The sequence below is a fragment of the Macaca thibetana genome, chromosome 10 (genome assembly GCF_024542745.1).
Source record: "Macaca thibetana thibetana isolate TM-01 chromosome 10, ASM2454274v1, whole genome shotgun sequence".
NCBI lineage: Eukaryota > Metazoa > Chordata > Mammalia > Primates > Cercopithecidae > Macaca > Macaca thibetana.
The window spans coordinates 72,203,898-72,230,571 of NC_065587.1; the positions used below are offsets into that span (position 1 = coordinate 72,203,898).

The following is a 26,674-nucleotide window of genomic DNA, read 5'->3' on the forward strand; positions in this document are numbered from 1 at the left end:
ACCTTGTAAATATACTCCTCTGTATTTCACTTCCTCAGAATTTAAAATTTTTGCTTTATTTCATTCTGATCTTTTATCTACCTGTAACTTACTTCTGTGAATGATTTGTTATATATTGACCTAATTTAATTATGTTTATATGGTAAGCAATTGTTGCAGTTCCATTTATAGAACAGTTTTGCCCCTGCTCCCCATTTGAATTGAATTGTGCTATGATCATTTAAAACTTCAGATTTGTCTTGATTATTTTTAACTCTTGGCTCCTCTAATTTCAACAAAAATCCCTGTTGATATTTTGTTTGGAATTTCAGTTGATGTTGAGATAAGCCTGGGGAAATCTGTCATCTTTATAATAGAGGGCTTTTCCATCCTTCGCATCCTTCTGGAAAGATGCTTTATATTTCCAGTTATTTAGGTCTCTTATATCTTTCGGTAAATTCTTATAGCTTTTTTCAAATGATCTGACACACTTTTATTAGATTTACTACTAGATAGAGAATTTTGTTATTACTAGAAACTAATTGATTACTATAGTACCTAGGAATGGATTTTAAAATTATTATTGCACTGAGTAATATGTAGCTCATGAGTATCTGTATTTATCTGGTCACTTCTCTGATGTCTAGTAAACTTATTCACCTGTCTGGATCTAGGCAGAAGGTTGACTGGGCTCAGCTGGTGGGGATGAGGGTGTCACAGCTGTCACATCTCTGTATCAGAGGCTGGCTGAGCCTCACCGTCATGGTGATGGCAGAAGTGCAAAGGCAGAATTGATTTCCTTGTATTTTGAATTTGTATATCTATGAATCCTTCCTAAGCTCTTGTAGTACTGGTAGTTTGTGTGTGGATTCTCCTGTTTCCCATGTTGATAGTCATGCTGCCAGTAAGTTGTGACAGTTTATTTCTAATCCGTATACACCTTCTTTCTTGTCTAATTAATGAGCTAGTTCATGTTGTTGAATATTATCATTGTAGGACATTGTTGAACGGTCTTGATCTTGACTTTAAAAGGAATCCTATGGAATAGTTCCCTGCACATAGAACGTGACCTGTGATCATATTGATGTTTGTCTTTCATCTGTTAATGTGGTAAATTACACTGATACAGTTTTTAATTGTTAGACCATGTTTGTATTCCTGAGTTGAACGCATTTTGGCCATGATATGTTTTTTAATACAGATTTTTAGATTTGATTTGCCAATACTTTGAGTTTTTTTTTTTTTTTTTTTTTTTTTTTTTTTTGAGACGGAGTCTGGCTCTGTCGCCCAGGCTGGAGTGCAGTGGCTGGATCTCAGCTCACTGCAAGCTCCGCCTCCCAGGTTTACGCCATTCTCCTGCCTCAGCCTCCCGAGTAGCTGGGACTACAAGCGCCCGCCACCTCGCCCAGCTAGTTTTTTGTATTTTTTAGTAGAGACGGGGTTTCACCGTATTAGCCAGGATGGTCTCGATCTCCTGACCTCGTGATCCGCCCGTCTCGGCCTCCCAAAGTGCTGGGATTACAGGCTTGAGCCACTGCGCCTGGCCTCGAGTGTTTTTTTTTTTTTTTTAGACAGAGTCTTGCCCTGTTGTCCAGGCTGGAGTGCAATGATGCGATCTTGGCTCACTGCAACCTCTGCCTCCCGGGTTCAAGTGATTCTCCTGCCTCAGCCTCCCAAGTAGTTGGGATTACAAGCGCCCACCACCGTGCCTGGGTAATTTTTGTATTTTTAGGAGAGACGGGGTTTCACCATGTTGGTCAGGCTGGTCTGGAACTCGTGACCTCATGATCCCCCTGCCTCGGCCTCTCAAAGTGCTGGGATTACAGGCATGAGCCACTGCACCTGGACTGAATTTTTGAACTGTGCTTGTGAGCTTTTCTTTTGGCAAGCATGTCAGATTTTGTCTATTGTTTTATTTTGTCTTCACCCTTGAATGCTCATTTAGCTGGGGCTGGAATTTAAGATTGATCAGTGTTTTGTTTGAGCAATTTGAATATTTTTTTCAATGTCTTCTGATTTTTATTACTGGTATTTCAAAGTCAGCTGTCAGTCTAATTCATTCATAGGTAATTTTTTTTTCTTTCTCTCTTTTTTAGCTGCTTCTTCTGGAAAATTTCAAATAAACAAAAATGGAAAGTATAACAAGTCTGACGTGTCTGTCACCAGCTTCAACATTTGCAGCTCGTAGCCAGTCCTTTTCACTTTTACCACTGCCCCATTCCCATGCCCTCCCCTCCTCCCGCCAGCTAGCGTAGATTATTTTGAAGCATATCTCAGGTGCCATTTTGTTTCCTTTTCTTTTTTTTTTTTTTTTGAGACAGAGTCTTGCTCTGTCACCCATGCTGGATTATCTTGACTCACTGCAACCTCTGCTTTCTGGGTTCAAGCAATTCTGGTGCCTCACCTTCCTGAGTAGTTGGGGTTACAGTGTATGCCACCATGACCAGCCACTTTTTTATTTTTAGTAGATGTGGGGTTTCACTGTGTTGGCCAGGCTGGTCTCGAACTCCTGGCCTCAAGTGATCTGTCCACCTTGGCCTCCCAAAGTGCTGGGATTACAGGTGTGAGCCACCATACCCAACCATTCTGGTTTTTTATATGTGCTCTTGCTTTTACTCATAGTCTATCTCTCTGTTATTTTTTTTTCCCTTTCTCTTTGGTTGATTGTATTAATGTAGTATTACTATGATGTGCCCAAATGTGGATTTATTTTTATTTTGCTCAATGTATGTGCATTCTTTATCTGAGGATTCAAGTCTGTTATCATGTCTGGGAAATTCTCAGGTATTATCTTTTTAAAGCTTACTTTACATTTTGTTATTTTCTCTTAGTATGACTTTTAGACATGTATTGCCTATTCTTTTCATTCTCTTTACTTTCCACTTCTCATAATTTTTATCTCTTTATTTCCCTCTGTTGCATTCAGAATAATTTCCTCAGATCTGTTCTCTAGTTCACAAATTCTCACTTTAACTGTATCTAATTTGTGGTGTAACTTGTTAAATTTTCATTTTCAGTGATTATATTTTTAATTTAATATCTAGAGGTTTTACCTTTTATTAGTAAAACTGGTCACTTATTTTCATAGTGTTATTTTTTTTTTATACTTTTGATCCTATTGTGCCTTTAAGCAATTTAAATTAATTAATTAATTAATTTTTTGAGACCAAGTCTTGTTGTCCAGGCTGGAGTGCAGTGGTGTGATCTCGGCTCATTGCAACCTCTGCCCCCCAGGTTTAAGCAGTTCTCTACCTCAGCCTCCCGAGTAGCTGGGATTACAGGTGCGTACCACCACACCCAGCTAATTTTTGTATTTTTAGTAGAGACAGGGTTTCACCATCTTGGCCAGGCTGGTCTTGAACTCCTGATCTCGTGATCCACCCATGTCGGCCTCCAAAATTAAATTTATTTTGTGTTCTTTATTGGATTGTTCTAGTAACTGAACTTTATGGGTCTAATCCTGTTGTTAATTTGCTGATTTTTGTTCATGGTGCATTGCTTCAATTTTGTTGAAAATTTGAGTTTCTCTTCAGTGAGACTTTATCAATAGACAGATGTCTCTAGAGAGAGTTTGTAATTATTTTTACTAGATATATTTGGGGGTATTCTGACCTGGGGCTACTTTCTATGTTAATTTTATTTTCTTATGGGTAGCTAGAACCCAAGTGAGGGTAGTATATATTAGAACTCAAGTGGGTGTGGGACTCATTATGAAGTAATTGGGAGGGATTTTCCCCTGCCTTGATCCATGCTGAAACTGCTTTCTTGTTGCTTTTCTGTGCCTAAGAGCTAGGTTTGGTTTTTAAAAGCTCTTTAAGGGTTCCATCCTTCTTGAAGGGCTCTCGGTTCCAACTCCCTGCCTTACATTGACCTAGGCCTCAGTGTTTTCCTTTTGAGCATTTAGATCCAGATTCTTTTATAGAGGGTGATGTGCTCTTGGATCATGGAGATTGACAGCCTCTCACAGGACACTGTGGAGTTGGCTAACATGTTCCCTGCTCTGATTTTCAGGTCTCTAATTTTGGCCTTTAGTGATTTCTCTTACTTTTTTTCAGGTTCAGCTGGCAGTTAAAATGATGTTATATTGCAGATTGCATTTACTTCTTGATTTTAACGTAGTGAAATGTTTTGATTTTTTTTCCCTTTGGAGAATGCTTTTTGTGTCTTGCTGAAATCTTTCCCTATCCCAAGATTGTGAAGATACTCTTCTATATTGTCTTCTGGACATTTCATTGTTTTGTCTTTCACACTTAAATCTACAGTCCACCTGGAGAAAGAGGGGTGTGTGTGTGTGTGGTGTGAGGTTAGAGTCACATTTATTTGCTTTATGCATATTCAGATTCACATTTATTAGAGTCACATTTATTTGCTTTATGCATATCCAGTCCCATTTTTTGAGAAGACCTTTCTTTTCCCAGTGCTCCGTAGTGCTGTCTCTGTTATCAATCAGGTGTTTATGTATATATGATCTGTTTCTGGACTTTCTATTCTATTCCTTTGGTCCGTTTGTCTATCCTTATGCCAGTAATACTGCACTGTCTTAATTAGTATAGATTTATGTCAAGTCTCCTTAACTTATTTTTCTTGTTCTTTTCCAAGTTTGTTTTGGCTATTCTTGGTCCATGGCATTTCTGTATACATTTTAGAGTCACCTTGTTTATTTTTGACAAGAAGAATATCTTGAGAATATGATTAGGTTGGTACTGAACCTATAACTCAGTTTTAAGTGAATTGACAGCTTTTATAATGTTGAGTCTTCTGAACCCCAAACATGGTGTATACCTTCATTTATTTAAATCTTTTCTAATTTGCCTTAATGCTTTATAATTTTCTATGCAGAGGTTTTGTATATCTCTTTCCAAGATATTTGATTTTTTTTTTTTTTTTTTTTTTTTTTTTTTGAGACGGAGTCTTGGTCTGTTGCCCAGGCTGGAGTGAAGTGGCGTGATCTTGGCTCACTGCAACCTCCGCCTCCTAGGTTCAAGCAATTCTCCTGCCTCAGCCTCCCAGGTAGCTGGGATTACAGGTGTGCGCCACCATGCTAGGCTAATTTTTGTATTTTTAGTAGAGATGGGGTTTCACCATGTTGGCCAGGTTCATCTCGAACTCCTGACCTCAAGTGATCTGTTTGCCTCAGCCTCCCAAAGTGCTGGCATTACAGGTGTGAACCACAGATATTTGATGTTTTTTATGCTTTTGTAAATTGTATCTTTAATTTTTTTTTTTTAAACAAGGTCTGGTTTTATTTCTGGCAGAATCTTTTAAAATATAAAACACATCTCAACCCTGCAATCTGCCAGCATGCCTTGTTTCTGCAGGATGCATGCTAGACCATGAGACTATGTAACAAAGGGTCTTTAAGAGGATTTGGTTGGGAGAAAAAGAAAAAGCAGATCTCAGGGAAGCCTGGGCTAGCCCAAAAGCTGAGCTACATCCCTGAACACTAGAGCAGTCCTTGTCTTTTCAGATCCTCATATGTCTTCTTATTCACAACATTCCCACTTGAGTCTTCATATTCTTCCTCAGTGTCAGGCTGCCATCATTCTGAAGCCTTCTGCAATTTGAGTTTGGCCCACAAGGAGACAGCATCTTCAATCTGTGTCACATTAGCAAAGTGAGCAGTGCTCGGGATGCCCAAACACCTCATGCCATGAACATGATGCCATTCAGCAAAGTGTTGCTGGAAGGCTTTGGGCCCTTGGTAGGTGTAGTTTCCACAAATCTCACAGTTATAGTTGATATTTAGGCCATGAAACTTATACAGCCAGTAGGGAATGGGTTTGCCATCCCAGCCAAGTGGCAGGTTTTTGGGGTTGTAAATGATCTCGTTCTTTTCATCTTCACTCTCACTCTCACTGATCTGCTCTTCTTCCTCTTCTTGCTCTTCTCCTGTCCTTGCTTGCTTGCGCTGTACATTTTCATGAGTGAGATGTCGCTGTCCCCCATGAGTCAGAGTATACATAGATCTGGGCTTCTAGAAAAGCAGTGTCTTTGTTCCTCTCAGTGTCTCACTTGGTGCTCTTTGACTTGGGATTTTTGGCAGACAAAGAGTTATCAGGTGACTCCAGGGACTTTCCTTTGGTGCTGAATAGTCTCTGGACTCGCTGTTCTAGGGTCCCGCCACATTTCAAGCCTAAAGCTAAGAGAGCAGATTTCAATCTCTCCATACCCAGAGAGGCCAACTCCTCCCTGGAGGAGAATGCGGAGAGGTCAAGATGGGCTCCAGCATGGGTCAGAGCACCGCTTGTCTCTTTCGGCCATCCAGGAAAGGTCCCATTCTCCCATTTCTTCTCAGACTCAGCCTGAATCTTCCCAAAAAGTTCATTCTGGTCTTGGAGAGGCTTCACTCTATCTGTGTAATCCTGAAGGTACTCAAGCAGCATCTCTAGGTATGTCTTACACTCTGCATTCTTCCTTTCTTTAGGAATGTCAAATAATTGGTCAAAGATGGACGGGTATGTGATATAATCCATCTTCTCAGATGCCTTCAGGTTAATGTACTTGAGGTAACAGTCATGGAGATCGAGGTAACGACCACATACATCCCTCTTCATCTGTGAACTCCACCAAGTTTTGTGCCTCTTAACTTGGATTCTCTCGAAGTCTTCAGGAGCTCCTCAAATTCCACTGACATTGGCACACAGATCTCATTTGGGGGCTTCCGGTGGAATTCCTTTATTTGCTTGAGTCTATTATAGAATTCAGCAAACTCATTGGGTCCTGAAATGGCATTGAGCTCCTCCTTTCGTAATCCATCTTTATCATCATACAAATCCCTCGGGTTCCCACTGACCTCCATATACCTGTCTTGTATGACCTGAGTGCGGTGATCAGAATTGATCTGGTCCCGGAGCGTGGACTTCTTAGTCAGCATCTCTTTGGCCATGACGTCCATGAGCCTTTCCTTCTCATGATAGCGCTGCTGCTGCACCAGTATTGTCTCCATCTTTTCTTAGCCGCAGCCTCTCTTAAAATGTTTATAATTAGTTGTTTGCTGCTGGTTAAAGGAAATGCAATGGACTTTTTGCACCTTTCCTAAAGTATTTTATTTATTCTAATAATTATCTGTAGATTATTAGCTCTCTGGGTGGAAAAAAACCAACCCTTCTTTTATCTCCCATGACTTCTCCAAATGTGGCCTCATTTCTATGTTTCATTTTACAACAAAACTCCTGCAAATGAAATTGTTCTCTTGTCCTACTTCCTCACTTCCAATTTTCTCTGTAACTTGTGACTGTCAGAGATCATAGGAGCAGCAGTGTCCATAGCTTGTCAAATCCAGTGGTTAATTCTCTGGCCTTGTCTTACAAAACTTCATAACATTTCACTGCTTCCTTTTTGCAAACTTGCTTCTGGATTTCTGGGACTCCGTGCTCTGTTTCTTTTTTTTTTTTTTTTTGAGACGGAGTCTCGCTTTGTGGTCCAGGCTGGAGTGCAGTGGCCGAATCTCAGCTCACTGCAAGCTCCGCCTCCCGGGTTTACGCCATTCTCCTGCCTCAGCCTCCCGAGTAGCTGGGACTACAGGCACCCGCCACCTCGCCCGGCTAGTTTTTTGTATTTTTTAGTAGAGACGGGGTTTCACCGTGTTAGCCAGGATGGTCTCGATCTCCTGACCTCGTGATCCGCCCGTCTCGGCCTCCCAAAGTGCTGGGATTACAGGCTTGAGCCACCGCGCCCGGCCTACTCTCTGTTTCTTTTTTGCCATGCTTGACTGACTGCTCATTTGCAGACTTTGTCTTCTTCTGGCTTGTAAAAGTCAGAGTTCTTCTGGGCACTTGCTATGCATCTGCGCTCAATCGTCTTCTGTATATGTACCTGAAACTCAGATATTCTTCTCAGTCTGGGGACTTCGAATACTGTAACACTGAACTTTTAATTTTTACTCCAAGCCTGTTTGACCCTCAGTTTTCTTAGCACTTGTATGAGACCACGCAGGCTAGAAACCTGGGTGTTTTCTTTATTCCCATTTACTCACTTGCAAACTATTGTGAAATCTTGTCTGTTCAACCCCCAAAACTTATCTAAGTATCTGCTGGTATTCTTTTTTCTTCATTTATGGGTAGAAGCAAGATTGTGTAGGTCTTTGTAGTCTTAAATAACCATAAAAAATTTCTGGAAAGTGTAAGGTTGAATGTAAATGAAAGGTATCAGATGACTAAGAGGAGTGCAGTTAAATATCAGGATCCTTAAACTTCTTTTCTTTATCTTTGCCCATTGCCTTTTCTTTTCTTTCATTGCTATATATTTCCATGGACTCTTTCAAAGAGATTATAGTTACAGAGACCTGATAGCCAACAGGTTGAATGTAACCCTTATTTATGCTTATTTTTGCCTAATATTCAGGGCCCTGTGAGAGATTCTGGTTGTTGAATATACAAAAAGGGTTGAAAGCATATTCTAGATAGGGGAATGTGTGTGTGTGTGTGTGTGTGTGCGCGCGTGTGTGCGTGTTCTCCGGGAAGGAGGGGGAATACGGTAGGAGCAAAAGCACAGGAGAGGTAAGAGTGGGCACCGAGTGTCTGGGGGACCATGAGAATTGGCTTGGCAGGTGAGAGGAGAAGGATGGACATTCTTAATAGTTAGAATGTCAGGAACAGGAGGAGTTCAGACTTCATTCTACAGTCTGTACAGAGTTATTCTAAATATTGACAAGGGTAGTGACATGGTGACATTGGTGCTTTAGGAATGTTGTTCTGCTGTAAGGTGCTTAGTAGACTTTGTGGGCTGGTCTCAGAAGCTGCTGAAGGTAGCCAGCGGTGTTGTCAATAAGATTACCATGAATTGTTTTTGAGCTTGGGGTAGAGTGGGAATGGAGATGAGGGAATACATCTAAGGAAGTCTTTGATGGCAGTTATGTCATAAATTGTTCATACATGTGATGAATGGGATATCAAGCACAGGAAGAAACTAACGAAACTCACATCAACATTTTGAGCATTGGAGAATGGGGCTGTTTTATCATTTCAGGTGGACTGAGCTGAATGGGAAGAGATAATTCTGCTATAAGATCAGGATTGAGTTTTGTTGGTTCTGGAACTCAGTTTTTGCTGCTGTACTGTCCAGAGAGAGAGAGAGAAAGAGAGAGATGCGCACACACACACACACACAAATAACTAAGATATAAAAATACATATGTATAGTGGGTATATATGTTTATTTATAATTATATAAAATATAAAGTATATAATATAATTATCTATAATTATATAAAATGTATAATTATATGTGTATTATAAATAATATATAATTTAATATAGATAATAAATACATATGCATATGTAGGTATGTTTTGTGTGTGTGTGTGTGTGTGTGTGTGTGTGTGTGTATAATTAAAAGAAACTTTTTTTTAGAGACAGAGTCTCACTCTGCCACCAGGCCGGAGTGCAGTGGCATTATCATAGCTCACTGCAGCCTTGACTTCCTGAACTCAGGCCATCCTTCCACCTCAGCCTCCTGAGTAGCTAGGACTGCAGGTGTGTGCCATACCACACCTGGCTAATTTTTTTTTTTTTTGGTAGAGATTGGGTCTCATGATGTTGCCTAGGCTAGTTTTGAACTATTAGGCTCAAGCGATCCATCTGCCTTGACCTCCCATAGTGTTTGGGATTATAGGCATGAGTCACTGTGGCCAACCTGTTTTTATTTTTTGTAGAGATAGGGTCTTGCTGTGTTGTCTAGGCTGGTCTCAAGCTCCTGGCCTCAAGCGATCCTCCCATCTCAGCCTCCCAAAGTGCTGGGATTACAGGCATGAACCAGTCTGGCTAGCCTGAGTTTTTATTTCTGTTTTAAAAAAACATGAACAACCTCTTTATAGCTGCTGTAAACCATTGAACTTTCTTTGTTCTTGAACCGAACTAGGCATCCACACAGCACCTATTCATCTGAGGGAATAGAGTCAGTGTTCAGATGACTTTGAAAGAAAGGTCCACCTGCAGTTCTCTAGCTTTTGAAATTTTTTTTTTCCCCATACTGTAATGGATACACATAAGATTGTTCTGGACTTCCTTTATAGTAAACTTTGCTCTTAATAAGAGCTTGAACATTTTTGTTGTTGCAAAACTGTGTTAGACTTGATGCTGTTATTTATTAGGCAACAAATGTTACATGAATATCTAGGATGTTTTAGGCACTGGCGAAAAAGAGGTGAATGAGATGTGTTCTTGAGAAAATCTTGGCAGTATCATGGGCAGAGATTATTCTCTATAACAGTAATAATCAAACCACATGATGCGTTTACGACAGAGAAGGCATTAATCAGCTCAGCACAGAAAACTTGGGGCACAGGTTCTCAGAGCTCCAAGGGACATTTGAAGTGGGATCTGAAAGGTTGGTTAGGAGAAAATAAGTTATTCTAGACAGAGAAGTCAGGCTGTGCTAAGCCACAAAGACTTAATGCAGGTGAGTTGAGGAAGAAATACTAGTCAATATTGCCACAATATGGTCTGCTCAGTCTGGGGAGCAGTGGCTAGTGATGGAGCAGGCTGGGTAAGTTGGGGTTGGATTGTCACAGACCTTGCATGTTGTGCTAAGGCATGCAAAGGTTTCCAGGCAGGTTTTGACCTGATCAGATTGCCCTTTATAACATTATAAAGAAGATGACAGGTGGCTCTGCCAAGAACTGTCCAGACTGGGGAACTGGGCTGAGCCACAGTTAAGAAACTGTTGCAGTAGACTAGACAGGGAGGAGGAGAATTCAAATTAGAGCATTGGCATTGGCAGTGGGATCAAAGAGGGAAAAAGATGAGATTGGTTTGTAGGCTGAATGAATGGAGGTGAAGGTGAAGAAAGAGTCAATAATTTTTTGGAAGATAGGGTAGATGACAAAGTTGTTTAAAGAAAACATAAAAGAAGGGGATTTAATGACTTAAATTTTTGATATAAGGAATATAAGTCTGAAACATGGGTCTAGCCTTGAGCTGGAAATACAGCTTGGGCAGTTAGCAACACAGAGGTGATAGATGAAGCCATGGATGCAGATGGAATTACCTGTAGGAGTATCGTGGAGACCTTGATCCAGCCAGGACAATTCCAGGGACAGCCCAGGATTTGAGCAAAGGACTGGTCCGTTGCTTTTAATGAGTCTTTCAAGGTTGATGATTTATTATTATTTAAAAATATGAGGGAGCCATATTATTTTATGGTTGTTTTAATTATTGTGGATGGGTGTAGTAGAATGTCCTAAATATTAAAACATATAGCATTCATTTATAATGTTATATCATTTATAATGATTGTAGCTTTATTATTATTTTTAATAATTAGGACAAATGCTTAATATTTTACATTTTAGATCACTAGTATGAGTAAATATTAATGATGAATCTTTGTCTTTCTTTTGAATTTAAGAAATTAGATCAAAATTTTGTGATTAGAGATGAAACTTTAGAATGCAGAAATACCAATTTAATACCAAAATTTAAGTCAATACCAAAAATTTAAGTCAGTTACTTTAACACTTAGACATTACAAGATCATATATAGAAAGTGTGTTATTGATTTGATGTATTAGAATCATTTGTGGAGCTTTTAAAGACACCAGTGCAAGGCCGAGACGGGTGGATCACGAGGTCAGGAGATCGAGATCATCCTGGCTAACACAGTGAAACCCCGTCTCTACTAAAAAATACAAAAAAAAAAAAAACTAGCCGGGCGAGGTGGCGGGCGCCTGTAGTCCCAGCTACTCGGGAGGCTGAGGCAGGAGAATGGCGTGAACCGGGGAGGCGGAGCTTGCAGTGAGCTGAGATCCGGCCACTGCACTCCAGCCTGGGCAACAGAGCGAGACTCCATCTCAAAAAAAAAAAAAAAAAGACCAGTGCAATGCTGAATTCCACCCAAGAGGGGTTTGTGTTAGGGCCACATCATCTGTGTTTTTTAAAGCTCTGCAGATATTTCGATGTTAATCTGAGAACCCTATTATCAGGGGTCTGGGTAGGGGCTTTGTGAGCATATTTTGTGTCTTGTCTATATGGTTAACTTTTTTGTTGAAAGCTGTTAAAGCAAAGGCCAGAATACCAGCAGGTTAGCAATTTGGTCACCACAGTGAGACCATTTGAATTTTCATGTGAATTTAAACTGTAAAACAAAATTCAATAGCAGTTCAGTCTGGGCTTGTATCATTAGAGGGCTGGTTAAATAAAGTATGACATGTTCACAGAACAGAGTACTATGTAGCTATAAAAGGGAAGGAGAAATAGCTATATACTGCTGTTGGGGAGAATATATTGTTAAATGAAAAAAAAAACCCACTGTAGCAGAACAGTAATATTGTACGCTATCATTTTTTAAAGAAAGGGGATCTATAAATCTATAAATGTATATTGTGCATACATATAAACACACCAATGGAATGATAAACCAAAAACTAATAAAAATGATTAAGGAGAGAGAGGGAATGGGGTGGATGAAACAGGGATGGAGGCTAGACTTCTGAATGTTCTTTATTTTGTGGATTACATTTAGAGCCATGCCAATGCTTTACCATATTATAAAATAAAAATAAATTAAAATGAGAGAAAAAAGGCAATCACTAAGAATCAAGTGCAAAATGGAGTAAGTGAACCTAAATGTATATTAAGTTTGAGGCTGAAGCACATGGTCTTTCAAATGACTTTGAAACATAGTAATTTGATTATACATTTCTAGAGGGACATATCCTCAAGGACAAACAACTGCAAAAATATTGTAAACTGTTTTTAGTAATTGTATAGCTGGAATTATTGGTATTCTGGAAGTATGTGTTGTTAAGGAAAACAAGTGGATAATTTTATTGGATTGGGGCCCTGGATTTTGGTGTGGAAAAGAGAGATACAAAGGTAGAAACAGAGAAGTTGTTGATTAAGAATCTTGGGATCATAAATTTGAGTTGGAGATGTCAGTATGAACTCACGATATTTTTTCTTTTTTGAAAATGTATTGTCTGATTTTCTCTGCTGGAAAATCCCAGAAAGCAACCTAGGTAGCATTGAGCACTTCTAATGCCAGATTCTGTTCTGTAAATACTAATTCCCACTACAAGGAACTTAGGGTACCTTAGAAAAATGGCTTATTTCATGTTGGGGTCAAGAATGCTATAAGGCTGGGCGCAGTGGCTCAAGCCTGTAATCCCAGCACTTTGGGAGGCCGAGACGGGCGGATCACGAGGTCAGGAGATCGAGACCATCCTGGCTAACACAATGAAACCCCGTCTCCACTAAAAATACAAAAAAATTAGCCGGGCGTGGTGGCGGCACCTGTAGTCCCAGCTACTCGGGAGGCTGAGGCAGGAGAATGGCGGGAACCCGGGAGAGGGAGCTTGCAGTGAGCCGAGATCGCGCCACTGCACTCCAGCCTGGGCGACAGAGCGAGACTCCGCCTCAAAAAAAAAAAAAAAAAAAAAAAGAATGCTATAAGGTGATCCTGTGACATCTCTTTATATCACAAAACAGGACACTAGGGGGATTTTCATTTCTATCAGTGGTAGAATAGCTTTTTCTAAGCCAGTGCTCCAACTGAGACCAGCTATTAGAGAAGATGGGAAATATTGTTTTAAAAATCTATACTTGAAGGCTTTGGAAAGTGAGCAAGGCAAAGAAGGGACCACAGAGACCAAAATTTTGGAGAGAAGGTAAACTCAGGGGCGAGGGCCAACTTTTGGTACAGCTTTTCCCTTGGGGTGATTGGCCGATTTGAGATGTGCAGCTAAGAGATTGAGCACAAAGTAATGGCAGAGAGACTGAGGTTCTAAGCAGAGTTTTGGTGGTTATGCAGCACCAGGGGACACAGTTGGATTTCAGGGGCTGCAAAGAAAGAAGGGGCACTGGAAAATACCTCAGGCTTTTAGTTGGGAACCCTGAAGGATGGGCTACACCCTGTGCTTAAGGGTGAACTCAAAATAGATCAGCTCTTACAAAGGCTGAAGCCCAGCTTTCACATTACCTCAATCCCTGATTGGATTAAAGAATCTGCTCCTAGCTTTATTGTTTGCTAGAAGCAAATGTAAATCGGTGGAGGAAGATAGCATCAAGCATTGCCTCAAGTTATTATTATAATTACTATGTATAATATTTTATAATGTAATAAATATTTACATAATTGTGAAACTTAGTCTGGCATTCAATAAAAAAAATAAGACCTGAAAATTTAAAAATTGACTGAAAATCAGGAGAGAAAACAGATAATTGAAACAGACTTATAGGGAGGCTTTCATTACAAATGAGATAGTATAGACTCAGTCTTCCCTGCACTTCCCTGCTGAATACAACTCTAAATCTTGGAGTTGGTACAAAAGACACACAAAGGAGAATTCTTGAAGTTTATTTATTTATTTATTTATTTATTTTTTAGACGGAGTCTCGCTCTGTCACCCAGGCTGGAGTGCAGTGGCCGGATCTCAGCTCACTGCAAGCTCCGCCTCCCGGGTTTACGCCATTCTCCTGCCTCAGCCTCCCGAGTAGCTGGGACTACAGGCGCCTGCCACCTCGCCCGGCTAAGTTTTTTTTTGTATTTTTAGTAGAGACGGGGTTTCACCGTGTTTGCCAGGATGGTCTCGATCTCCTGACCTCGTGATCCGCCCGTCTCGGCCTCCCAAAGTGCTGGGATTACAGGCTTGAGCCACTGCGCCCGGCCAATTCTTGAAGTTTATAAGAAGAAAGTGAACTGACTTGGGATCACAGGATTCAAGAACAACATAGTAATAGAGCATCTTGCATCCTCCCATCCATTACAAGGCCACCTAGATCTGGTGTTTCCTGACCCTCCCACCCAGCAACAGAATGCAGGCTAGGTGGGTAGGCTCATTCTTCCCCTGAATCAAATGAAAGTCCCCTCTGAAAACATCTGGCAAGCCTGACAGCATTGACAAAGGGGATCAGTTGGAACTCTGGCCCTAATCTTAACCCTGTAAGTGGTGAGAGGAAGCACATTCCTTCTTTGCCTGTCCTGAGATGTCCCTTTTTCACTGAGGCAGGTTGGCAGAACGGGTAAGAGAGACCTAACTTGAGCACGCAGTCCAGTTTAAGAAGACTCTTCTTCCCTGTGGATGTGAGATTTTCCTCTTCAGCCCAGAGACACCAGGGTGGGCACTACCTGCAAAAAGGACATAGCCACAGCAAATGGCTCAGTCTGAGAAATCTCTGGCCATGTGGGCCTGAGCCTTTTCTCCCTTACCCAGAGATATGGGCAGGTGGGTGGAACTGACAAGAGCAAGTGGTCCATTACAGAAGACCTCTTTGTCTCTGTGGGTTCAAAGCTTGCCTTTTTCACACCAGCGATACTGAGGAAGCTAGGAGTAACCTAGGACTACCCCACCCTCTTCCACCAAGAGACAACTGGCAGCCTGGCTCGGGGAAACTTCTTTACCGTCTCAGGCAGCGCCAGCAGAGACCAGTGGGAGCTCAACGGCACTAGATAAACAAAGCAGGCTAAATAACACTGCAAAGGCTCTGAAAATTAGTCTGCCATTGGAACGATAGCCTAGAAAAGTAGACCAAGATACTCGTGCTAAAACTAAACAGGGTGGCTAACTGTTAAACTAAAAGATTTAATGGAACCTATGTTAGATACTTCTAACGTAATAGACAAAATGTTTATGATATAATAGCAAATCACTTGTCATACCACCAACAAAGGAAACCACAATTTGAATCAGAAAAGACAATCAACAGACACCAATACAAGATGAATCAGATGTTAGAATTTTCTGACAAGGATTTTGAAGCATCCATCATAAAAGCTCTTCAAAATCAATTAAAATTCTCCTGAAACAAATAAAAAATATAAAAATCTCAGCAAAAAGCCATATAAAATTAATTAAAACTAAATAAATGAAATAAAAAAGCACCAAAATAGAAATTTTAGAACTGAAAAACAATAGAGAAAAACCACTTACTGGACAGGCTCTATAGAGTGGCAATGACAGAATCAGTAAACTTGAAGAAGGAACTATAGGATTCACTTAATAAGAAGAAAACAAACTGCAAAAAAAAAAAAAAAAATGAGTTGTGGCGCAATAACAAAAGACTTAACATTCACGTAATTGGATTTCCAGAGGAAAGGAGAGTAAGTAGGACTAAAAGAGTGTTTGAAAGAACTAATAGTGGAAATCTTACCACATTTGGCAAAAGAAACAAACCTAAGGACCCAAGAAGCTATGCAAACTTCATATAGGATGAACCCAGTGAAACACCAAGATACATTATAATTAAACTTTTGAAACCTAAAGGCAAAGAGAAAGTCTTGAAAGCAGCCGGAGAGAAATGATGCATTACCTAAAGGAAATACCAATTCAAATGGCAGTAGATTTCTCGTCTGAAAACATGGAGGCCATCTGAAATGTTGCGTTACCTATAGGGAACACCAGTTCAAATGACAGTCGATTTCTTGTATGAAAACACGAAGAAGGACAAGACATGATGTTTTTCAAGTGCTGAAATAAAAGGACTGTCAATCGTGAATTCTGTATCTGGTGAAATTGTGCCTCAGGAACTAGAGGAAAATAGAAACATTTTCAGATAATGGATACCTAAAGAATTTGTTGCTAGCAGAACAACTCTTAAAAATTGGCGAAGGGGGGCTGGGGCGGTGGCTCACGCCTGTAATCCCAGCACTTTGGGAGGCCGGGGCAGGGGGATCACAAGGTCAGGAGATTGAGACCATCCTGGCTAACATGGTGAAACCCCGTCTCTACTAAAAATACAAAAAAATTAGCCGGGTGTGGTGGTGGGCGCCTGTAGTCCCAGCTGCTCGGGAGGCTGAGGCAGGAGAATGGTGTGAACCCGGGAGGCGGAGCTTGCAGTGAGCCGAGATTGCGCCACTGCACTCCAGCCTGGGTGACAGAGCGAGACTGCATCTCAAAAAAAAAAAAAAAAAAAAAAAAAAAAAAGGACTAAAGGAGGTTCTTTAAGCCGAAAGGAAATGATAGTAGAAGGAATCTTGGAGCATTAGAAAGAAGGAACAATGGAAAGACAGAAATATGTGTACTTAAATTAATAGACTGTCCCAGGCTGGGTGCAGTGGCTCACGCCTGTGATCCCAGCACTTTGGGAGTCCGAGGTGGGTGGATCACCTGTGATCAGAAGTTCAACACCAGCCTGACCAACGTGGTGAAACCTCGTCTCTACTAAATACAAAAAAAAAAAAAAAAAAATTAGGTGTGGTGGCAGATGCCTGTAACCCCAGCTACTTGGGAGACTGAGGCAGGAGAATCGCTTGAAGCTGGGAGGCGGAGGTTGCAGTGAGCCTAGATTGCGCAGTTGCACTCCAGCCTGGGCAATAAGAGTGAAACACTGTCTAATAATAATAATATAATAGACTGTTCCTTTCCTCCCAAGTTTTATGAGTCTTATTTGATGATAGAATAAAAAATATAAAACCATCTAACACTAAAGATGATGATGTTTAAATCAAGATAAAGGACTTAAATGGAAGTGAGGTTTCCATACTTTGTTCAGAGTGGTAAAATGTTGTTACTAATAAGCAGATTATTATAAGTCGCATGTTTATATTGTAGTAATTGAAGTAATCACTTAAAAGCTATACAAAAATATAAACTCAAAAAAATATAAACAAATCAAGCTGGAATCTGTGATGATTAATTTTAGGTATCAACTTGACTGGGTTAAGGGGGACTTAGATAACTGGTAAAGTATTCTCTCTGTGTGTGTCTGTGAGGGTGTTTCCAGAAGAGGTTGGCACTGGAATCAGTGAACTGAGAGTAAAGATTACCCCTGCCTAATGTGGGTGGCCACCATCCAGTTGTTTGAGGGCGTAGATAGAACAAAAAGGCAAATCTCATTTCTCTTCTGGAGCTGGGACACCTGTCTTCTCCTCTCCTTGGACTTCAGAACTCCAGGCTCTCTGGCCATCAAGACTTCAAGACTAGCACAAGCAGCCTCCCAGGTTCTTGGGCCTTTGGCCTCAGACTGAGTTATACCATCAGCTCCCTTGGTTCTCAGGCTTTGGGCTTGTCCTGCACTGCGCCATCGGCTTCCCTGGCTCTCCAGCTTGCAGACAGCCTATCGTGGGACTTCTCAGCTCCTGTAATTGTGTGAGCCAGTTTCCCTAATAAATCCTCTCTCGTATATCCAGTTTGTTCTGTTTCTCTGGAGAACCCTAATATAGGACTCTAAGAAATGTTCAAGTGACCTATAGGAAGGCAAGAAGAGGAGAACAAAAGATCAAGAACTTAAGCCTTGATGTATTAATAATTACCTTAAATATAGATGGACTAAATATACCAATCAAAAGACCTCTGGTAGAGTGGATGAAGAAACATGACCCAACTATATACTGCTTATAGGAAAGTCACTTCAAATTGAATAATGTAGGTAGACAGAAAAGGATGCAAAATTATACCATGCAAACTTTGATTTAATAAAAAAACAGAAATGGCTGTATTAATATTTGATAAATTAGACTTCAGAGCAAAGACAATTACCAGAGACAAAGATGGGCATAATGATAAAATGCTACATTAAGGACACAGGGATAGGAGGTATGCTGATTGTAAAAGGGCAACACAGGGAATCCTTATAGTGTTGAAACTGTTCAGTATCTTGACTGTGAAGGTAGATCCTTGAATCTATACAGGTGACAGAATTGTGTAGACTTGACACACTGACACATACACATACACTCGCACACACACTAATGAGTACTAGTAAAACTGTAGAAACCTGAATGCAGTTGACTTATTAATGCCAATATTCTGGTTGTGATATTGTACTGTAATTTTAAAAAATGTTGCCATTTGGGGAAACTCGTCAAAGTGTACAAGAAATCTGTCTGTATTTCTTCTTATAACTACATGTGAATCTGCTGTTATCTCAATTAAAATTTCAGTTATCTAAGAAACAGACTCAAGGAGACCAAGAAGACATTAAAAGTAAATGTAGTGGCCTGGCATGGTGGCTCATGCTGGTAATCTCAGCACTTTGGGAGGCCGAGGCGGGTGGATCACCTGAGGTCAGGAGTTCGAGACCAGCCTGGCCAACATGGTGAAACCCTGTCTCTACTAAAAATACAAAGATTAACTGGGCCTGGTGGCAGGTGCCTATAATGCCAGCTAATTAGGAGGCCGAGACAGGAGAATAGTTTGAACCTAGGAGGCGGAGGTTGCAGTGAGCTGAGATCACGCCACTGCACTCCAGCCTGGGTGACGCAGCGAGACTACATCTCAAAAAAAAAAAAAGTAAATGCCCTGTGGGGTTCTGGATTGGATTTTGGAACAGACCAAAAAAGGCCATTAGTGGACACACAAACACACATACACAAATCAGTTTTTAGAATGATTAGAAATAGACTTTAAAATAAATGATTAGTATCTTTAAGAATTTATATAACAAGATCTGTAATTTCAGTAGAGTAATAGAAAGTATAAAAAGAAGCACTGGAAACTAGAAATACAGTAATTGATTTTAAGAGCCTTAGATGAGAAGAGAATTAGTTAATTATAAGATATGTTGGGAAGAAATACCTGTATAGAAGCCCAAAGACAAATGAATGAAAAATACTAGGTTGGTGCAAGAGTAATTGTGGTTTTTGCCAGTTTTTTTTTTTTTTTTTTTTAATGGCAAAACCCACAATTACTTTTGCACCAACCTAATATTTAAAAATTGGCGTTAAAGGCTGGGTGTGGTGACTCATGCCTGTAATCCCAGCACTTTGGGAGTCCAAGGCGGGTGGATCACGAGGTCAGGAGTTCAAGATCAGCCTGGCCAAGATGGTGAAACCGTGTCTCTACTAAAAAAATACAAAAAAAATTTAGCCGGGCGTGGTGGTGGGTGCCTGTAATCCCAGCTACTTGGGAGACTGAGGCAGAGAATTGCTTAAACCCAGGAGGCGGAGAATGCAGTGAGCCGAGATTGCGCCACTGCACTCCAGCCTGGGCAACAGAGCGAAACTCTGTCTCAAAAAAAAAAAAAAAAAAAAAAAAAGGAGTTAAAAGCAAAAACTGCAATTACTTTTGCACATACCAGAAAGAGTGTGAATGATGTGGGACACAGTTGTAATTAGAACTCCAAAAGGTGAAAAAGAGTGGAGCAGAAGCAATACTTAATGAGATAATGTCCTAGAATGTTCACAAAGTGATAGTATGCTTAAAGCTGCTGATTTAGGAAATGCAACGAACACCAAATGGGGTAAGGAAAGAAAAGCATACTCAGCATTTTTGCTAAGAAAGTTAAAAATCTTTTTTTTTTTTTTTTTCTTGAGACCAAGTCTTGCTCTGTCCCCAGGCTGGATCTTGGCTCACTGCAACTTCCGCCTCCCAGTTCAAGTGATTCTTCTGCCTCAGCTTCCCGAATAGCTGGAACTACAGGCGCGTGCCACCACGCTCAGCTAATTTTTGTATTTTTAGTAGAAACTGGTTTTCACTATGTTGGCCAGGATGGTCTCGATCTCTTGACCTCGTGATCCACCTGGCTTGGCCTCCCAAAGTGCTAGGATTACAGGCGTGAGCCACCGCTCCCGGCCAAAGTTAAAAATCTTAAAGCAACCAGTGGGTTGAGACACATTATCTTTGCACAAGCAAGAACAAGGCTGAGCATGATGGCTCATACCTGTAATCCCAGTACTTTGGGAGGCTGAGGCGGGATGATTCCTTGATCCTAGGAGTTTGAGACCAGCCTGGGTAACACAGTGAGATCTTGTCTCTGTTTTAAAAATTTATTCTCTTATTTAAAAAAAAAAGCAAGGACAAGACTGAAAGCTACCTTCTTAATATAAACAATGGAAGCCCAAACAATGGAATGACAGTTTTAAAGTGCTGAAAAAAAAATAAATGCCAGCATAGAATTGTATACCAAGAGTTGGCCAACTTTCTTTTTAAAGGGCCAGGTGGTACATATCTTAGACTCCTGGGCCATGTGAGATCTCTGCCACAACTATTCTGTATTGTTGCATGAAAGCAGTCATAAATAATCATAAGCGAATGGGCATGACTGTGTTCCAGTAAAACCTTACTTACAGAAACAGGCTGCTAGTCCATGGGCTGTAGTTCTCTACCCTTCTATATCCAGTAGCAAATGTACTTCAAAAATGAAGAACTAAAGGTGTTTTCAGATGAACAAAAACAGAGGGGATTAGTCACCGGCAGCCTTACAGTAAAGGGAGTTCCATAAGCAGAGGAGAATGATTGCAGAAGGAAATACAGAGATTGTAAGAGGAATGAGGAGCAGTGGAAAGAATAAAGTGTGGGTCAACTTAACTGAATGTTAATTGTATGCAATAATAATGTCCTCTGGGATTTAGAATATAGAATTAAAATATACACCAACAAAGCCCAAGTAGCTGGTATAGGTGGATGGGAGAAGTGAAACTTAAGGTCCTTGAATTGTCCAGGAAATGGTATAAGTACTAATTTATATTAGGCCTTGATAAATCAGGGATGCAAGTTATAATTTCTAGGGTAATCACTAATAGTAGTAAAAGTAAAGGTAATAGCAAAATAAAAGTGAATAGTAAAAGGATGCATAACGTAGTTTATAAAGAAAAAATGCAACAATAAGAATATTTAATCCAAAAAAAGGTAAAACAAGATAGGAAAAGGAACATAGAGTAACTGGGCAAATAGAAAACAAATAGCAAGACAGTAAATTTAATTCCAGTTATGTCAGTACTGGAATGAAAACTGACTCACGATACCAGTTCAATGACAGATTTGTCTAAGTGAGTTTAAGAAAATCAATGAACTATGATACAAAACTGTACTTAACTGTAGTGAGTCAAATATTGAAAGTAAAAGGATAGGGAAAAAGGTATATCACACGCTAACCCAAAGACAGCTGGTTTATGTCTATATCTGACAAAATAGACTTAAGAAGGATTGCTAGAGGCAAAATAGGAACTTATCATAATGGTCAAAGCACAGTCTACCAGAAAGAATGATTCTAAATGTGTGTTTACCTAATATTGAAACCTTATGATATATAAAGTGAAAGATGTCAGAGGTAAATGTTAACAATTTTTTTTTTTTGGAGACAGAGCGTTGCTCTGTCGCCCAGGCTGGAATGCAGTGGTGTGATCTCGGCTCGCTGCAGCCTCTGGCTCCCAGGTTCAAGTGATTCGTCTGCCTCAGCCTCAGCCTCCCAAATAGCTGGGACCACAGGTGTGTACCACCATGCCTGGCTAATTTTTGTATTTTTAGTAGAGATGGGGTTTCGCCATGTTGGCCAGGCTGGTCTTGAACTCCTGACCTCAAGCTATCCACCTGTCTTGGCCTCCCGAAGTGCTGGGATTACAGGTGTGAGTCACCATGCCCGGCCACAAATTTTTTATTTGTAAATAATTTTAAGCTCACAGAAAAGTGCAAGAATAAAAACAGTGCAAAGCATAACTTTGTATTCTACCCATATTCATTGAACATCTCGCTACATTTGCTTTATCATTCCTCACCCCTCCCTCCACATAAGCACACATACACAGATATGTGTGTGTATACATAATTTTTCCCTCTGAAACTTTCAAGGGTAAACTATATATATCATGGCCCTTGACCCAAAATACTTTAGTATGTGTTTTCTGAGACTAGTGATAGTCTTAAGAGTCTTAAGGTACAGTTTTTACCTTCAATATATTTGACATTATACAATGCTTTAATCTACTGTTTGTGCTTCATTCTGTCTGTTGACCTGCAATGTTCTTTGTGTAATTTTCAACCTGCAGTACAGGATGCAGTCTAGGGTTAGGTATTACATCTGATTGCCACGCTTTACTCTAGAACAGAGATCAACAAACATTTTCTCTACAGGGTCTGATAGTAAATATTTTTGGATTTGTGTCATAGATCTCTGTCACATCTAGTCACCTCTGCTGTTGTAGAGAGAAGCAGCCATTGACTATAAGTATGTGAAAAGATACAGCTGTGTTTCAGGAAAACTTTATCTACATAAGCAAACAGCAGGCCTGATTTGGCTTGGCAACTGTAGTTTGCCAGTCCCTGATTTAGAATATTTGTACCGCATTTCTTTTTCTTTCTTTTTTGTTTTGTAATGATATTGATAGAATGTCAATATCATTAAATTGATTAATACATTCCCCCTCTTTTAATCCAGTTCTTTATTTTGCATTTATTTTGTTTTCCCATCATTAGATTCAAATTACGAATCCTTGGCCAGAATACTACATAGGTGAGGGGGTGTTCTTTGATCTGGAGGCATACGATGACCATCTATCTGTCTGATATTTTTTAATGTTGATTTTATTCTCCTGTTTGAGGTGCTGTCTTATTTTTCCACTATATAATTACTATTTTTTTCCTATTTGCAATCAATAAGCAGTCTTTGGGGAGATGCTTTAAGACCATGCACATGCCCTGCTGCTCCTCAGAATTTCCTTCTACTTTTTAGCATCCACTGCTAATGGCAAAAGTAATTTTAATACTCTCTCAATAGTTCATAGAACAGAAAGATTTGAAAACACTTGGCCTAATTGACTTATATAGAACATTGTACCATATAGTTTCTGTATACTTCTAAATATTCATGAATCAAAGAAGAAATCACCTTGGAAATTTGAAAATGTTTTAAGCGGAATGGCAGTGAAAGTATTATCTGTCAAAACTTTGAGATACAGTTAATGGCATTCTGAGAATGAAAATTATAGCTTTAAATGCATACATTAAAAAAGAAAGGTGAAGATCTAAGTTTTCAACTCCAAGTAGAAAAAGCACTATACAATGTGCTCCAAAGGGAAGAAAACAATAAATATAAATTAGTTGAATATAAAACAGATACAGTAGCAAGAATTAACAAAGACAAACATTAGAAAAGACTAATGAAATTGATCAACTGCTGGAGAGATTGATAAAGGCAAAAAGCAAACAAATGACTGATATCAGTAATAGGAAAGGGGAGATCACGGTAGATCTTATAGATGCTGACAAAATCAGGAGGATATTATTAATGACTATTCCAGTACATTGAAAATTTTAGATGAAATGGCAAATATCTAGGAAAGCCGACTTACTAAAAAGAAAACTCCAGGTCCAGATAACTTCACCAGTCAGTTCTTCCCAACTTTTGTAGGCATTTCACCAGTCTTACACAGACTCTTCCAGAGCATAGGAAAAGAGGTGAAATTCTATTCTTGTTTTTATACAGCCAGCATCATTTTGCTATGAAAACCTGAAAGAAAAGGAAAACAGCAAGTCAGTCTGTGTTATGAACATAGATGGAAAAAATGTAAACAGAATATTTGCAGACTGTATTTAGTGAAATACCTAAATAATCATGACCAAATGGGTTTATTTGAGAAATTTAAGGTTGATTTAATACTTGAAAATCAGTATCACTCACAACATTTACGTATAAATGATTATTTTAGTAGATACATAATTTTAAAAAATGGAGTTCAATACATTAATGATAAAAACCTTTAACAAACTAGGAATGGAAAATACTTCCTTGACTGGGTGAGGTGATTCATGCCTGTAATCCTAATACTTTGGGAGGCTGATGTGGGAGGATTGCTTGAGGCCAGGAGTTTGAGGCCATCCTGGGCAACATAGTGAGACTCTGTCTCTACAAAAATAACAAAATTATCCAGGCATGGTGGTGTGTGCCTGTAGTCCTAGCTGTTTGGGAGGCTGAAGTGGGAGGATCGCTTGAGCCTGGGAGGTTGAGGCTGCAGTGAGTCATGATCCCACCACTGCATTCCAGCCTTGGTGACAGAGCAAGACCTTGTCTTAAAAAGATAAAATAAAAGAAAAAAAAGATACTTCCTTAATATATTAAGAGCTTGTACAAAGAATTTAGGATAACAATCACACTGTATGATGAAATACTGAAAGCTTTTCCCTGAGATTGGGAATAAGACAGGATACTTCTATCAGAAGTTCTTTTCATTTTCAGTATTGTAATGAAGGTCTAAAACAGCTGCAATAAGGCAAGAAAAGTAATAAAGTGATAAATGTTAGAAAGGAAAAATAGAATTTTTTTAAACAGATGTTATGCTTGCATTATTCCTAGTTTTTACTTGGAATAATCAGGAGAATGGTGATACTATTCTGGAGATGAAAATTTGGTGGTTAAAAATGTATGTAGATGGTATGTAAAGCTTTGAGATAGTGTGAGATCACCTACCCAGTGAATTAGGTAGAGAAACAGGCTTTAGATAGAGAAGCGGGGCTACTTTTTAGAGATTGGGAAGGCAGGCAGATTTAGTAAAGTGAACTGAGAAGAAGCTGCCAGGGAATCCAGAGTGGAGAGTTTTGGGGACCAAGTGAAAAGGGTTTTAAGAAGAGAGTTACTAGCTTTTTGAATGCTATGAGATTTACGTTATGTACCTTAACAAAGGGATTTCAGAGGAGGGTAAGGGTTAAAGTCCAGTTGGAGTTGGTTAAGGTATTTGGTGAGAGCGTTAGTCAAAGCAGACAACTTTCAATAAGATTTTTTATATAAAAGTGAGAAGAGAAGTAGGCAGTAGCCTGAAGAATATGAGCAGAAGGGGGTTTGTTTTTTAAGAAGAGAATGCAACAGCTTGTCTGTAAGCTGATCCAGCAGAGGGTAAAAGTATTGGGTGGAAGTTAGAATTAGATTTGCTCTGGTAATGCCCTTGATTTGGTGGAGTTTAAAAATTCTGGACCCAGGTAGACGATGCAACTCTGAATGGGCTCACACCATTTATCCTTTGTAACTAGAGGAGAGGCATAGTATGTGCATTTAGTAGTGGGGAAAAATATATATAGTTCTCTCCTCATTAGTTATTATTTCTACAACTATTCACTGAGTACCATTAGAATGCCGGGCATACTTTGCTGAATGGATGAGCAGAGTCTTAACCTGTGCTTGAGGCTGAAGCAGTGCTGGAAGATCTGAGAACAGAGAAGATTCCTACAGGTTAACACACAGTGTACTCACAGCCTGTCTGCTTGAACACATCCATGTGAGACTGGCTTTCCAAATTTTAAATTAAAAATCTAGAACATTTAAAAATGTACTCTCTTTAAATGTAAATAGTCAACAGAACAGACAAAAATCCATGCTGTTGTGAAGTTTACATTCCACTGGAAGACAATAGATACGAAACAAGTAGGATAATCTACTAGTTATCAGCTAAAATTGAAGAGAGGGAAGAAGGTTTAGGAAATTGAGAGAAAATAAGGTGTAAAAAGTGAATTGACTGGGGAAATGAATTATTGGTTGACCCACAGTGTGGAGAGTCTATATGAGATGTGTGTTTATAAGTGTGAAGAGAGACCAAACAGCATAATATTTTGTCTCTAGCCATGTCTAGCTGCTTGTTGGTATATAACAGTAAGCAGAGAGTTGGGCTCCTCCAGGTTTGGAGTTGCCATATATGTAACTGCACCTTACCAAGGTGCCATTGAGTGCAAAATACACTCTTATTTTGTGAACTGAGAAAAAACACTGTCACTTATGGTATGTGACATACCATAGATTTTATAATATATCCTGATTTCTGAGCTATTAGTTTTAAAAGTGTTCATTTTAGAATTGGTAAAATAAGTAGTTGGGATACTTTTGATTGGAAACAACAGAAAACCCAAACTCAGATGCGCTTTAATAATAAGGAGGAGCCAAGCGGGATATGAAGAAAATGGCAGCCTGAATGAGGCCCGCTTCCTTGGCTCCCTCAGTTACCTACCCCCTGTCTGGTTCTCTTGAGCCAGCCTGCTGTGGTGCCCTACAGAGAACTGCAGGATCTGGTTCTGTAGTAATCCTTCTAAGCAGAGAGAACTGGTGTGTAGCTGGCCATTGTA

At 39.7% G+C, this 26,674-nt stretch overlaps 1 protein-coding gene and 1 pseudogene across 3 annotated transcripts in view; one reads left to right on the top strand and one right to left on the bottom strand.

Moving 5' to 3' along the window:
* ATRN (attractin) overlaps positions 1-26,674 on the top strand; it is a 176,767-nt gene that overhangs the window by 12,811 nt on the left and 137,282 nt on the right. The window lies entirely within an intron of this gene.
* On the bottom strand, positions 5,337-6,925 carry LOC126929403 (splicing factor 3A subunit 3-like; annotated as a pseudogene). The gene has a single exon (XR_007717167.1). The product of XR_007717167.1 is annotated as a splicing factor 3A subunit 3-like (transcript).